General features: G+C 47.2%; 2 protein-coding genes across 3 annotated transcripts in view; both read right to left on the bottom strand.

Annotated features, from left to right (window-relative positions):
• The window catches only part of LOC137650116 (dymeclin), a 243,632-nt gene extending 234,357 nt beyond the window's left edge, over positions 1 to 9,275 (bottom strand). Inside the window, exon 1 of one of the 2 annotated variants that reach the window (XM_068383247.1) lies at positions 9,120 to 9,275. The gene's annotated coding sequence lies outside the window, so the exon portion shown is untranslated. Of the gene's footprint in view, positions 1 to 9,039 lie in introns of both variants that reach the window. The other variant, XM_068383248.1, reaches the window with a different exon arrangement.
• Uba1 (ubiquitin-like activating enzyme 1) overlaps positions 1 to 13,041 on the bottom strand; it is a 472,916-nt gene that overhangs the window by 330,145 nt on the left and 129,730 nt on the right.

The following is a 13,041-nucleotide window of genomic DNA, read 5'->3' on the forward strand; positions in this document are numbered from 1 at the left end:
AGTCTGGTCTTGTTGAGCACCCTTCTCATCAGACAGAACGGTGGAGAGGCGTAGACGTCGATGTTGTACCACCGTTGTTGGAAGGCATCTTGCCAGAGTGCCTTGGGGTCCGGGACTGGGGAGCAGTACAGCGGCAGCTTGAAATTCAAGGCTGTCGCGAACAGGTCCACTGTCGGGGAACCCCACAAAGTCAGGACTTTGTTGGCTACTTGAGGATCCAAAGACCACTCGGTACTCACTATCTGCGAAGCTCTGCTCAGACTGTCAGCGAGCACATTCCTTTTGCCAGGAATGAAGCAAGCTGATAGACGTATCGAGTGGACTTCGGTCCATCTCAGTATCTCTACTGCAAGATGGGATAGCTGTCGTGAAAAGGTACCTCCCTGCTTGTTGATATAAGCCACTACTGTGGTGTTGTCGCTCATCACCACTACGGAATGGCCCGCCAGGGTCTGTTGGAACTGTTGAAGGGCCAGAAATACAGCCTTCATCTCTAGCAGGTTGATGTGAAGGTTCTTTTCTGATTCTGACCATAGGCCTGAGGCCCTCTGGTTCAGAACGTGGGCCCCCCACCCTTCTTCTGATGAGTCTGAAAACAGCATCAAATCCGGGGGAAGGATGAGAAGATCCACTCCCTTTAGAAGGGTGTCGTCGGTCAGCCACCATCGCAGGTCCGTCCGTTCCGCAGGTCCTATCAGACCAGAGAGTCCAGGGAATCGATGCCTTGATCCCACCAGAACTTGAGCCGCCATTGCAGGGATCTCCTCCTGAGGCAGCCGTTCGGAACTAGACGGGCCAGGGAGGCTAGGTGACCTAAGAGACATAACCAAGATTGGGTTGGAAGGTCTTCTCGACTGAGGAAAGGCTTTGCAACCCTCCTCAGCCTTGCTATCCTGTTGTCTGATGGAAAGGTTTTGTGGAGATTGGTGTCTAATATCATGCCTAGATATACCAGTCGTGTTGGGAGCAGAGAGGACTTCTCGAGATTTACCATGATCCCTAGATCTTGGCAAATTCCCATAAGCCTGTCTCAGTGTCGAAGAAGGGTCGACTCCGAGTCTGCTAGGATCAGCCAGTTGTCCAGATAACGGAGGAGACGGATGCCGTTCCTGTGCGCCCACGAAGATATCAGTGTGAACACTCTGGTGAACACCTGGGGTGCTGTGGAGAGACCGAAACACAGCACCTTGAACTGGTAGATCTTGCTGTCTAGGCTGAATCTTAGGTACTTCCTGGAAGACGGATGGATTGGGATCTGGAAGTACGCGTCCTTCAGATCCAGTGTGCACATGAAGTCTTGCGGTCTCACTGCAAGTCTGACCGTGTCTACTGTCTCCATGCTGAACGAAGTTTGCTTGACAAACTTGTTCAGGGCTGAGAGGTCGATGACAGGTCTCCAGCCTCCAGACGCCTTCTTTACAAGAAATTCGAGTGAAGAAGCCTGGGGAGCCGTCTACGACCTCCTGGAGAGCATCCTTCTTGAGCATGGTCTCGACTTCTGCCCGAAGGTCTAGCCCCTTTGCCGATCCCATAGCATAGGAGCTCAACGACACTGGATTCGCTGTCAGGGGAGGTTGAGATGTTATGAACGGGACGCGATATCCTTGTTCGATCACAGAGACCATCCAGGAATCGGCTCCGTGTTGCTGCCACCTGAGCACGCAACTTTGCAGGCATCCCCCTACAGGTGGACACGCAGGGGGATTGCCAATCCTAGCGTTTGCGGCCTCAGCCGCTCCTTCTAGGATTTCTGCCCTTCTTGTCTTTGACAGGAAAGGGCTGCTGTTTAGACACCTTGGTCTTCGCTGCCGGAGCCTGCTTCGGGGTCCTGCGAGGCTACTGTTGCTGTTGAGGAGCTGGAGGTTTGTAGGGCCGAGATGTAAGGGCCTTCTGGAGGAGCAAATCATGACTCGTCTTCCTCCACCTCTCAGCTGTCCGTTCTATATCCTTGGGCTCAAACAGGTTTCCTCCAAGGATGGAGGAATGTCTGAGCTTGCTGACATCCATAGCGGGGACCTTCGGGTGGAACCTCTCAGTCACCGCATCACAACGCTTTAGAATCGAGTTAGCCCACAGGTTAGTGACCTGGTGAGCCAAAAACTCGATGGACCGCGTGCCCGAGAGGAGGAAGGTCTCCAGGGCCTTCCTATTGCTCTCCTTGGACAAGTCCTCAGAGCGCAATAGGATGCCCAGAGACTCTAGCCAGACATCCAGCCACGAAGTGGCCTGCATGGCACACTTAGCGACTTTCTCTTGGCTTAGGATCTCAGACGCTGAGAATGTCACCTGCCGGGCATTGAGTTTCTCTAGAGAGAGACCTCTGGTGAGCTCTTCCACTGAGTGGTGGAGGGGAAGAGCTAAACAAGACTCCTCCATGATCTCGAAGTACCTCCTCTGCTGAACGCGAGGAGGTGGAAGGAGCTTGTTCCCGGCAGAAGAACGGCTGGAGGAGGCGAGCTCGGAAAGCTGGCCCTCGACCTTGTCCCTGGCACTCTTCACCCCCTGGGACCATGGCAGGGCTGCACTGGCCTTGGGGGGCTTCTGAATGCCATAAACTTGGTCCAGGACCGTATCCTTGCCTTCGCAGGGTGCAGTCTCGGGGTCCTTAAAACTTTTGAGTTGCCTCATTAGATTAAGGACCTGCCAGAAGGTGTGCTCTGACTCACGCTGCTCTCCTCCTTGTGGACTGGCAGCTAAGTCTCTTGTCCCCAATGGCTCTTCTTGGGGGGACACGCGGACGTTCTCCAGGGGTACGGTTGGCTCTGAACGAAACCTCGAGGATGACTTGGGTATCGTCTTTGAGTCCTTGGGCTCCCTCCTGGGAGGGATACAGGACTACAGCAAAGAGGTCTGGAAGGACCCTACTATGCGAGACGTTTCTCTTCCTTGAGGTGGGGTTCCTCCCATTGGTGCCGTGGGAGAGTGCCTCACCTCGCTGGATTCTCCCGAGGACGGGAAAGGTTCGTCCGCAGGAGAAGGAGAAAACGCCTGCAAAGGGGAAGGGCCCTTCCCGACGGACCTCTTGGGAGCCAGCTTAACCCTGGGAAAAGTTACCGCGAAATCCACTCCTCTCCTTCTCTTCAGCAGGGGCGAGGGAGCCTTTGGTTTTAGTCCCAGATCAGCTTCATAGCCTGCATGACCGCTTTCATCAGGGAACCAAACCAAGGCTGGCGGCTGACTGACGCAGTGTCAGCGATTCCCGCTGGAGGGAAGGGGATCGGCTGATCCTTAGGAGTGGATACTACAGGGCCTGCCTGAAAAGAAGAAAGGGAAGAAGAATGTTGCCTGGACCTTTCCGATGAATCTTCCTGCTCCTGGAAGCGTGCTCGGCGCTTACGAGATGGCGATCGCGAGGACGATCTGGAAGCACGCGGCCCCGGCAACTCGCAAGGTTGGGCGCGCTGCGAAACCCGGCGGGAGTCACGTTGGGGGTCGCGCTGGCAAAATCGCTGGGTCGCACGGGTAAGTGGGCGCGTGGGCGCGCTGGCGAGGGGGCGCGCAGGCAAAGGTGTGCGTGAATGCTCAGGTGAGGGTGTGCGTGAGTGCCTGGGTGATCGCTGGCGATCAGAAGAGCAATGGCACATAGGCGATCGGTGGAGCAAAGGCGAGCGTAAGCGCGTTGGCGAGCGATGACGCGTTGGCGAGCGATGGCGCGTTGGCGAGCGATGGGGCGTTAGCGAGCGATGGCGCGTTGGCGAGCGATGGCGCGTTGGCGAGCAATGGCGCGTTGGCGAGCGATGGCGCGTTGGCGAGCGAAAGCGAGTTGGCGAGCGATGGCGCATTGGCGAGCGATGGTGCGTTGGCGAGCGATGGTGCGTTGGCGAACGATGGTGCGTTGGCGAACGATGACGCGTGGAGCGAGAAGGCGACCGACTGCGCACAGGCGAGTTAGCGCGTGGGCGAGTCGGTGACATGTGGCGATCAGACGCGTGGGCGCGTTGGCGAGAGTTCGCGCACAGGCGAGTGATCGCGCGGGCGCGTAGGAGATCGCTGACGCTTAGGATGGCGGGTAGTGGTGCGGAGAGAAGTTGCCAACTGGGGCGCAGGGCCAGGGGGCGCTGATGTGCTCGAAGGCGGAGGCTCGTGGGCTGGCTCAGGAGTCAACTCGTGGGCGCGCGGGCGCGCATGCACTTTACAAGTGCGCACGGAGAAAACGCACGGTGGTGCGTATGCGGCGGTCGACGCGCAGGGGAATGCTGGCGAGGCAAAGGATCAATGTCCTAGCCTGCGCCCAGATCCAAAGGTCGTGGGCGCGTGGGCGAACGTTGGCGCGCATCAGGAACTGGGCGCGCAGTAGTGCGCTGACGAGCAGGAGGTTGACGGCGCTCAGGAGACTGTTGACGCGCAGGGCGCACAGCAGAAACAGAAGAGCGCTTACGTGCAGGCGAGCGCTGGCGAACAGGTGAACGCTGGCGAGCAGGAGAGCGCTGGAGATCAGGAGAGCGCTGACGAGCAGGAGAGCGCTGGCGATCAGGAGAGCGCTGGCGAGAAGAGTCTGAAGACTCAATCGCAGGAGAGCGCTGGTGAGAAGGTGAACGCTGGCGAGCAGGAAAGCGCTGGCGATCAGGAGAGCGCTAGCGAGCAGGAGAGCCCTGGCGATCAGGAGAGCGCTGGCGAGGAGAGTCAGGTGACTCTTCAGCAGGAGAGCGCTGGCGCGCAGGAGAGCGCTGGCGATCAGGAGAGCCCTGACGAGCAGGAGAGCGCTGACGAGCAGGAGGGCGCTGGCGATCAGAAGAGCGGTGGCGCTTGCGCGCTACTGAAGGGCGCACAGGTTAAACCTGGCGCGGAAGGGACTTACCCACAACGTGGGATAAGCCCTTCTGCCCCGAAGGGACCGGTGCTTGAGTTAACAAGGAAGGTCTGGCAGGCACAGGAAATCGCGAACGATCTGCGGAAAGGTCCAGAGATGTTACTGCAACGGATTACTCCCGACGAGAAGAGTCCTTTGCAGGGGACGACGAAGATGAAGACCCGAAGAGAAGGCGCCTCTTAACTCCCTTGTAAGGAGAAGGAAGGCCTCGGCGGCGAAGAGGAGGGCGAGTCTTACGGCGAAGACGACCTCGAAGCAGGGTATCACCGTCGTCGGTCCTCTGAAGAGGAGTCTCTGCTAGTGGACTCCCCCGAGAGGGAGGAACACCCGCAGGAGAGACCGTTGGACCCTGCTTTCCCCTCGAAGGATGTTCGGAGGGGGAACCTGAGCCTTCAGCAACATCCGCAACAGTAGCAGCTGGGGTTTGACCCGACCCGTCGGACACCTCTGCCACAACAACGTCGACAATAGCCAGAGGGTCTACCTCTTTTATTACTGGCGACTGTTGGACAGCTGCCCCCAACTGGATCAGATCAAACAGGGCTTCCTTGGAGGGCGAGCCCTTAAGCCCCAAGGAAGCCCAAAGCTGGAAAAGATCATTGTTAGATACAGTCTGGTCATAATCAACAAAATCAATAATGTCCTCCCCCGGAGTAGGAGGGGGAGCTGCCTCGCTATGGGAGGCAACGCCCCTCCCGAACCCCGGGATTGGGAAACAAAAGAAGGACCTACGCTACCACTCGGCGGCCTCTCACGAGAGACCGTATGAGTGGGAGCTTCGGAGGAGGTTCGGACAACGGAAGAAGTGTCCTTGGAGCCTTCCTTCCCCAAGGCAGTCCTTGAGGGATAACGGTCTCGCTTAGAACTCTTCTTACGCCACCGGGCAAACCTCTCCCACTGGGAGGTAGGCCACTCCCTACATTCCATACAAACATTACCACTTTCACACCGTTGACCTCGACACTGCGGGCAAAGGGTGTGAGGGTCTGTATCGACCGCCGACATGAATGTTCCACAGGGGCGGTCGGGAAGTCCAGGGCATTTCCGCATAATGGGAAGAAAAGGTAGAGGCCGACTTCAAACACACAACTGAAAGAAAAAGAAAAACAGATTAAGGCTGTCAAATATGCGAGGACGAGACAGACACGTCTGTACATCGTCCGAGCCAATATTGAAGCGAGGCAGCTCACCGGTGTGTGGGGGGGCGGGAGGGGTAGCTAGCTACCCCTCCCCTACCCCCGTGCTAACTAGCGCGGGGGTAGTTTAACCCTCGTTAAAATCTAATGGCTCGTCATTTCAGCTACGCCGAAAGTAAACCCCTATGTAAATAACGTGGTTTGTATTTCGGTTACGGAACAAATGTGCATAAGTCTATCTATAGACCATTAATACAGCCCAATATGAGCATAAGTCTATCTACAGACCAGTAACGCAGACCGGGGAGCAGGACGGACATAAGGGCGTAGCTCAAATTATAATCGTGTCCGGAACTCGGTTGGAGAACGTTGAAAACATTTGTAACCGAGATTTCCTCCTTCTATAAGAGACTAAATCGTTTGTACTGTACAGTATTTCTTCGTCTACGATTGGGAGGAGTAGTCGTTCTCATCATCAGATTTGGTCCGAGGACATTTGAAAGGTCTAGTTGAGGGGTTACGCGCCAATGAACTGCAGGTACGCCTACTTCTACCTCTAAATGAAATCGCGGTTTGTGATGGTGATATACATGAATGGGAGTGTCTAGCTCTCGTTTCAGAATGGTGTGAACGCCGCGAGTGCCTATCTCGCGAACGTGAGCATCGTCCTCACGAACAAGAACATCGTTCTCGTAAACTATACCCTCGCGAGCACGAATGCCGCCCTCGCGAACGTGAGCGTCATTCTCGCGAGCGCGAGTACCGTCCTCATGATCTAGATTGTGAAGATCTAGAACGTAAGTGTCTGGACCTAGGTCTAGACTTTGGTTACGATCGTGGAGAAAGTGATTACGAGACTCGTCCTCGTGAAGAGGAATGCCGCCAAGGACAGCGTTGAGACCAAAGGTCTAGTGAGCACAAAGCTCTAGAGCGTGATCGTCTTCTAGGCAAAGAGCGCTCGGATCATGATGACCTATGATCATTATGAGCTTCCAATCATCGCGAACGGTGATCAGGGGAAGAAGGTCCAGAGGGAGAGGCAATGGCAATGTTCGTCCCCTAGCGCTGCTGGTGGAAGGCGCTCTGATCCTCGGGAGACCGTCACCTGTAACTTGAGGGTTCCTGTGGGAAGAAACAAAGGGTTAAGGGACGACGAGGTTCCAGGATGGAGAGAGGGTTCGTCGTCAGCAGGGGGTCGTTGGAGAGGCAAACGATAACCTCGTCCACTCATGGAAGGGCCAGGGTAAGCAACAGATGGACCTCGCACAGATCCAGAGTGTGAGATGTCGATAGCTCCGGAGAAGGATCCCTCCTGGCACCACGCTGAAGAAAGCACAGCAGCTCCTCCTTCGAAGGGGGTCTTGAAATCCTTGAGGACGACCACACCTGCAGCAGAACTGAAAGGGAGAATGGCTCACCAGTGGCTGGAGGAGAAGTTGCTCCTTTAGGGGAAGCAACAAACCCCCCAGTACCCCGGGGTTGCCAAGGAGTTAAGAGATCTGCACTCCTACTCGAACGTCCCTTGTGAGTGCACACGAGGAGCTTTTGAGAGAGATTTGGGGGTGCGAGAAGAAGAATGCGCACCGCTCACCCCTGAGGGAGAACTATCACTTTTAGACTTCTTCCTAAGCCACCCAAACTTCTCCCACTGGGAGGCAGACCACTCACTACACTCTACGCAGGGCAAAGCCTGCTCACATCGATGCCCTCGGCACGTAGGACACAGAAAGTACGGGTCGGTCTCTATCGACGACATGAAGGTCCCGCACACGGCACCCTCTCGGCCTGGACACGTTAACACACTAAAGGCAATCACCGATGAAGACACGTACACCTGCAAAGAGAAAGCAAAAATTAAAAAGTCCAATGACAGTCAGGAGGAGAACGGACACGTGCGATCTCTACTGAGTCAAAAGAAAATGAGGCGTCTCTCACCGCTGCGGGAGTACTGTATACAGTATACAAAAGTGGCTGGGTACCCCCCAGCCTACCAGCTTAAGCGGTTAGGCAGGGTCGTCACCTCGCAATTAAAGTCTAATGGATACCTCCAGATGCCGTTGAAAGGATATCTACGTAAATAACGGAAAGTTTGTTAGTATTGGAACAAATGTGGTTTTTCAGTTATAACTTTTATTATTCTAAAACATGAACAATTCTAATAATATGGGTTTCCCACAATTATTGTAATCAATACAGTTCAAAGTACCTAGAAATATACCAAGAACATTTATCTTCTTTATTAGGAATATTGAGCTATAATAATGTTACTATCATTTCCTAGATGTAAAATTTTTTTCTTTTATCAGCAAATGGTACTACGGTCAATTTTCATGATTTACAAGACCTAATTAAATCAAAATTTTTACTGGATTGGGGGATATATGTATGACAGTGACCAACTGTCTGTATGATGACTGCCAGTTAAGTAGTTAAGTAGGTAAGGACACAGCTTATAGGTTAGGTTAGGTGGGAAAGTTTGGGTTGGATGGTGTTCTTGTGTAAAGGTTTTGCAGAAAAACGGATCAGTTTTTATAGTACAGCGGCAAAGTCTCACAAACGACTAGTACAAGGGAAGAATATTCCTGTTTTCTATGTATGTGGGAGGAACTGGCCGTTGATATACAAAGGCTTCCTGGATTGGATTAACTCCATTATGTAACATAAATTATACCATGTAGAATATGTTTGTTTCACAAAGGAATAGACTCATTTTATTTCATAGTTTTAGGGTAATTATCATATAATTTTACACAAGCCCTGGGAGAACTATTAGCTTTAGGTAACCAGCTTTTATCATGACCTTCCATGAAGTTGGCCTGTAGTCAGCAAATTGAATTAGGTTATCTCCTTAGCCTGCCGGGACAAGGTGTCTACTTTCTTTAACTCAATGACCTCTACGGTAAGGGAGTCATGAACCCTGTAGAGGGATCACTCCTGCAGAGAACATTCAACGGAAGTGATTATACTTATATGTCAATTCAGGCTACGGTTTTGAACCTACCTATTAAAACTAACATTTAGTGGGCAATGGAAGTGTCAAAAAATAACCAAACTACCGTAAGCCTACTGACGTGTAAGCTTCGCTATTTTTACCTAATTTACGCAGTTTCTTAAACAACAACCACAGAAACTCTGATAGAATATTTTTTAACGTAACAATCCGAGATACATACAGCAGCAATAATGTCAAAACGGCCTTCAAACAGGACTTCGAAATATTCAAACCACTGAAATTCCTGCACTCAATCTGACAAATACACTTGATGAGGTTCAATGTAAACACGTCGACTGCTTGTGACGTCACAGCTTTACATTTACCTTATAGCACATTCTATTCAACACAATTCCAACACTGTCGACATTGTTTGGAATGGTTTCCTACATACAATTAATTCATATTAAGTAATAGTTGATTTAAATACAGCACTTTGGTTATCAAATTTATATTTTAAAGCTTATTTATGTATGAATATTTTTTAAATAATAAAAAACTATATAAATATTATATGAATTCTATATTTTAGATTAAAATATTATTATCTTTTGTGCTGAATCCAACTTTTGTTTTCTTTAAATGCAAGAGGATAAACCAAACTAATTTACTAGATATTATGGGTAAAAATACTTATGAACGATAGGGAAACTTCAATTCAAAGTGAAAAAATTGATGATTTAAGCTGTCGGGCTCTTGCTACTAAATAGATTCCAACAATATCAAAGTATATAGTTAAAAGATTTGTTTGAAAATGGGCGTTTTTACTCTCAAATAGATAATAAAGAGGTTCTAATCAGTTTTGTCAATGACAATAAGCACTGATTAAAGTAACGTAGAATCGTTGTAGTCCCAGGTAATGACATTTACATGTCTTTGTAAATTATACCTATCTTATCTTATATCAGTTTTAATTCAAGCCGTTACATTATAGAGGACTAAAGAGGGTATATTTGAGATCAGTTGTAAAAGGAACAATTGTGTATGCCCAAGGCTGATATTGTTACATATTCTATATACTTCGCTGATATAAAAAGTTAATATAGTGTAACTTATTTTAGGTATAAAAGCAACAAAATGAGCAGATCTTAATTACTAAAAGTTGTTCGAATCTAAAATAAAAGTAAGCCCTGTAGGCTACACATGAGCAAGTCGAGCATTAGTCATTTAATAATTAGGTTTAATAAGCTGTTGTGTGATTCGAGTAATTTAGAATTTTTTTTTTTTTAATTCAACTTGGAAAACACTGTCGCAGTGACGAGAGAGTTAGATCGTTTAGTAAATTAGTAAAGGGTTCACCTGTAGGAGTTGTCAGGTAGCTGTTGTTCAGGTAGAGGGTAGGGTGTTAGGCCAAGGGGTATGAGGTTGTGAGGTCGTGGGGCGGGAAATTCCTGCTATTTTCCTCGTTGGTTGGTGAGTTGCAACTCGAAGGACATCCACTACCCCGGCAAAGATAGCTTCTAGGGTGAGTTTAACCACATAAGTAAATAAGAGCTTGGTCCATTTATTCAAATGTCTTTATTATTGAACAATGACCACGGTCAATCTGAAATGAACATAAAACATATTAAGAATAAATGATGAACAATGTATATAACTCAAATGAACATAAAACATATTAAGAATAAATGATGAACAATGTATATAACTCAATGTTTATAACCCTCTAATTAGCAGTCATCATTACACAAATGAGCCTCAAACGAACGAAAACTTGTGTATAAACAAATATTTATAATACACGCGCCGCTTTTCACTGTCCTTCGCCACCTCCAGAAGCAAATTGGGTAAGGACTATACAGAATACTGTAGTCTCTCTTTTTTATAACTGGTAATCTTTTTATATTGTGGGTGATTAGCGTACAAACAGGGATAATAGACTGAATTTTAGTAATTTGAAAGATAGAAAATTTTGGTTTAATGAAGATTAGGTATATCAGTAAACTAATTTCAGTAAGATCATCCGGCAGGCATGAGGAGTAGAAGCCGAAGACATCCTGACTATCGCCTTAAACCCAATCCGTCAACCTGCTGCCAGTGATTCCAACAAGATGTGGGGGGGGGGGGGGGAATTCCTCCACACCCAAAGTTCTCGTTACTCCGCCAGTTACTCATTCGCTTATATAACCGTTAGCAAACATGGATTGCTAAGATATACCGCCTAGCAAAGCTTGCTTACCAGAATGCATGAAATATCACATAAGGTTGGGTTCAGGATAAATAGAAGAAAGACAGATGATGAGAACGGACTCAGCAATGGAAAAGGAAATATCATTAGAAGTAGAAAGTATTAATGAGATGGAATCTTTTAAATATTTAGGAGCCATTATATGTAAGTTCAAACTTGCAGCAAATGTTTTTATGTTGAACAGGCTGACATAAGTTTTTTTTTTATTGTTTACATATGGAATATCTGTTTAAAGTTTTTAAATATCTTATTTTAATTGTTCATTACTTCTTATATCGTTTATCTATTTCCTTTACTCATTGGGCTATTTTTCTTTGTTAGAGCCCTTGGGCTTACAGCATATCTTGCTTTTCTAACTAGGGTTGTAGCTGCTTTAGCTGGTAATAATAATAATAATTATAATAGTAATACAGGATCTTTAGAATTTGAGTTTAATGAAAGAGTTAAAAAAACAAATTAGACAATGGCTAGGTTAACTAGAATTTGGGAAATCAAATCGCCTGAAATTTCATCTAAAAAATCAGGCTATATATCAGTTTAGGGAGATTGGTGTTACTACGTGGACATGAGTCGTGGTATAACAATGAAACAATATCCAACAGATTTTGTAGATTTGAGAACAAAGCTCTCAGAAGAATATTGGTACTTTAATGGCAGAACAGGATTAGAAATGAAACTATAAGAGAGATTACTTGAGTGACATATGTGGATGAGATCCTGGTGAGGGGTAGCTGGAGATGGCTTGGGCATGCTCTTCGCACTCCCCAAGAGAGATTAGTTCACCAAATTTTCATCAGGGCTCCACAAGGCACCAGAAGAGTTGATAGACCCAGGCCTACATGACTGAGGACTATGAAACATGAAGTAGGAGAGGATGAATAGAGAAGTATTGATTTAAAAGCTCAAGATGGAGATGACTGGCAAGATCTAACCGAGGCCCTTTGCGTCAATAGGCATGGGAGATGATGATTATATCAATAAACAACTGGCACACAAGAAAAAAAAAAAACTTGGAACAATTTAGTATGAAAATATATAATGAGAAGAAATATGGTTTATCAACAAGATGGAAATCAAAATATTTAGGAGTAAAAAAAAAAAAGTGCAGTTATAACAAAAATTAGATAAGATTTCCAACCTCAAAGTATACAGAGAAAGCCGTGTCAATATTCATACATATAATGGGTAGTTTACTGATGTTATAACAAATCCTTTAATAATAATATGCATAAATACATACAAATTTGGCGTTGCACATAGAGCAGGTAATACTTTATACAAATCCATCTGCAGTTAAAGTGAAAATAAGACTAATAAGCTACACGAGGAAACCATGTTTATGCCACATCAATTATATGACTTTACTCAGATCTTTAATTCAACACACACACACACACACACACACACACACACACATATATATATATATATATATATATATATATATATATATATATATATATATATGAATATATATAAAATGGTCCCGGGTCTGGGCACCAAAATATATATGTTACAGCTGGCAAATTACTTAACCTCCCGAGTTCCAAACTCATCCGTTTGTTTTTACATAAATCTCTTACACTTGAATAATACCCTAACTCTGAGAAATCATGCAACTCCCAGATGGCAATACATAAAAACACTCAATATTGATTACTTGAACTATTCAAAACAACCTCTTACTTCGATTCTCAGTCAGGGATACGAGAGAGCTCTGTAAGAAATACTGGTGATCGAAATAATACACACTTTACAAAAATAAGTGTATTTTATAAAATAAAAACAACTTTAATACCCAAAAACTATCACCAAAATGAATCACTTGAAATATTAAATCTGAACAGAACCTTAGACTAAGACAAGGAAATATTACACTCTGAAAATTATGTAATCACTTGTTTCACTGGAAATT

Source organism: Palaemon carinicauda, chromosome 11, assembly GCF_036898095.1.
Source record: "Palaemon carinicauda isolate YSFRI2023 chromosome 11, ASM3689809v2, whole genome shotgun sequence".
Classification (NCBI taxonomy): domain Eukaryota; kingdom Metazoa; phylum Arthropoda; class Malacostraca; order Decapoda; family Palaemonidae; genus Palaemon; species Palaemon carinicauda.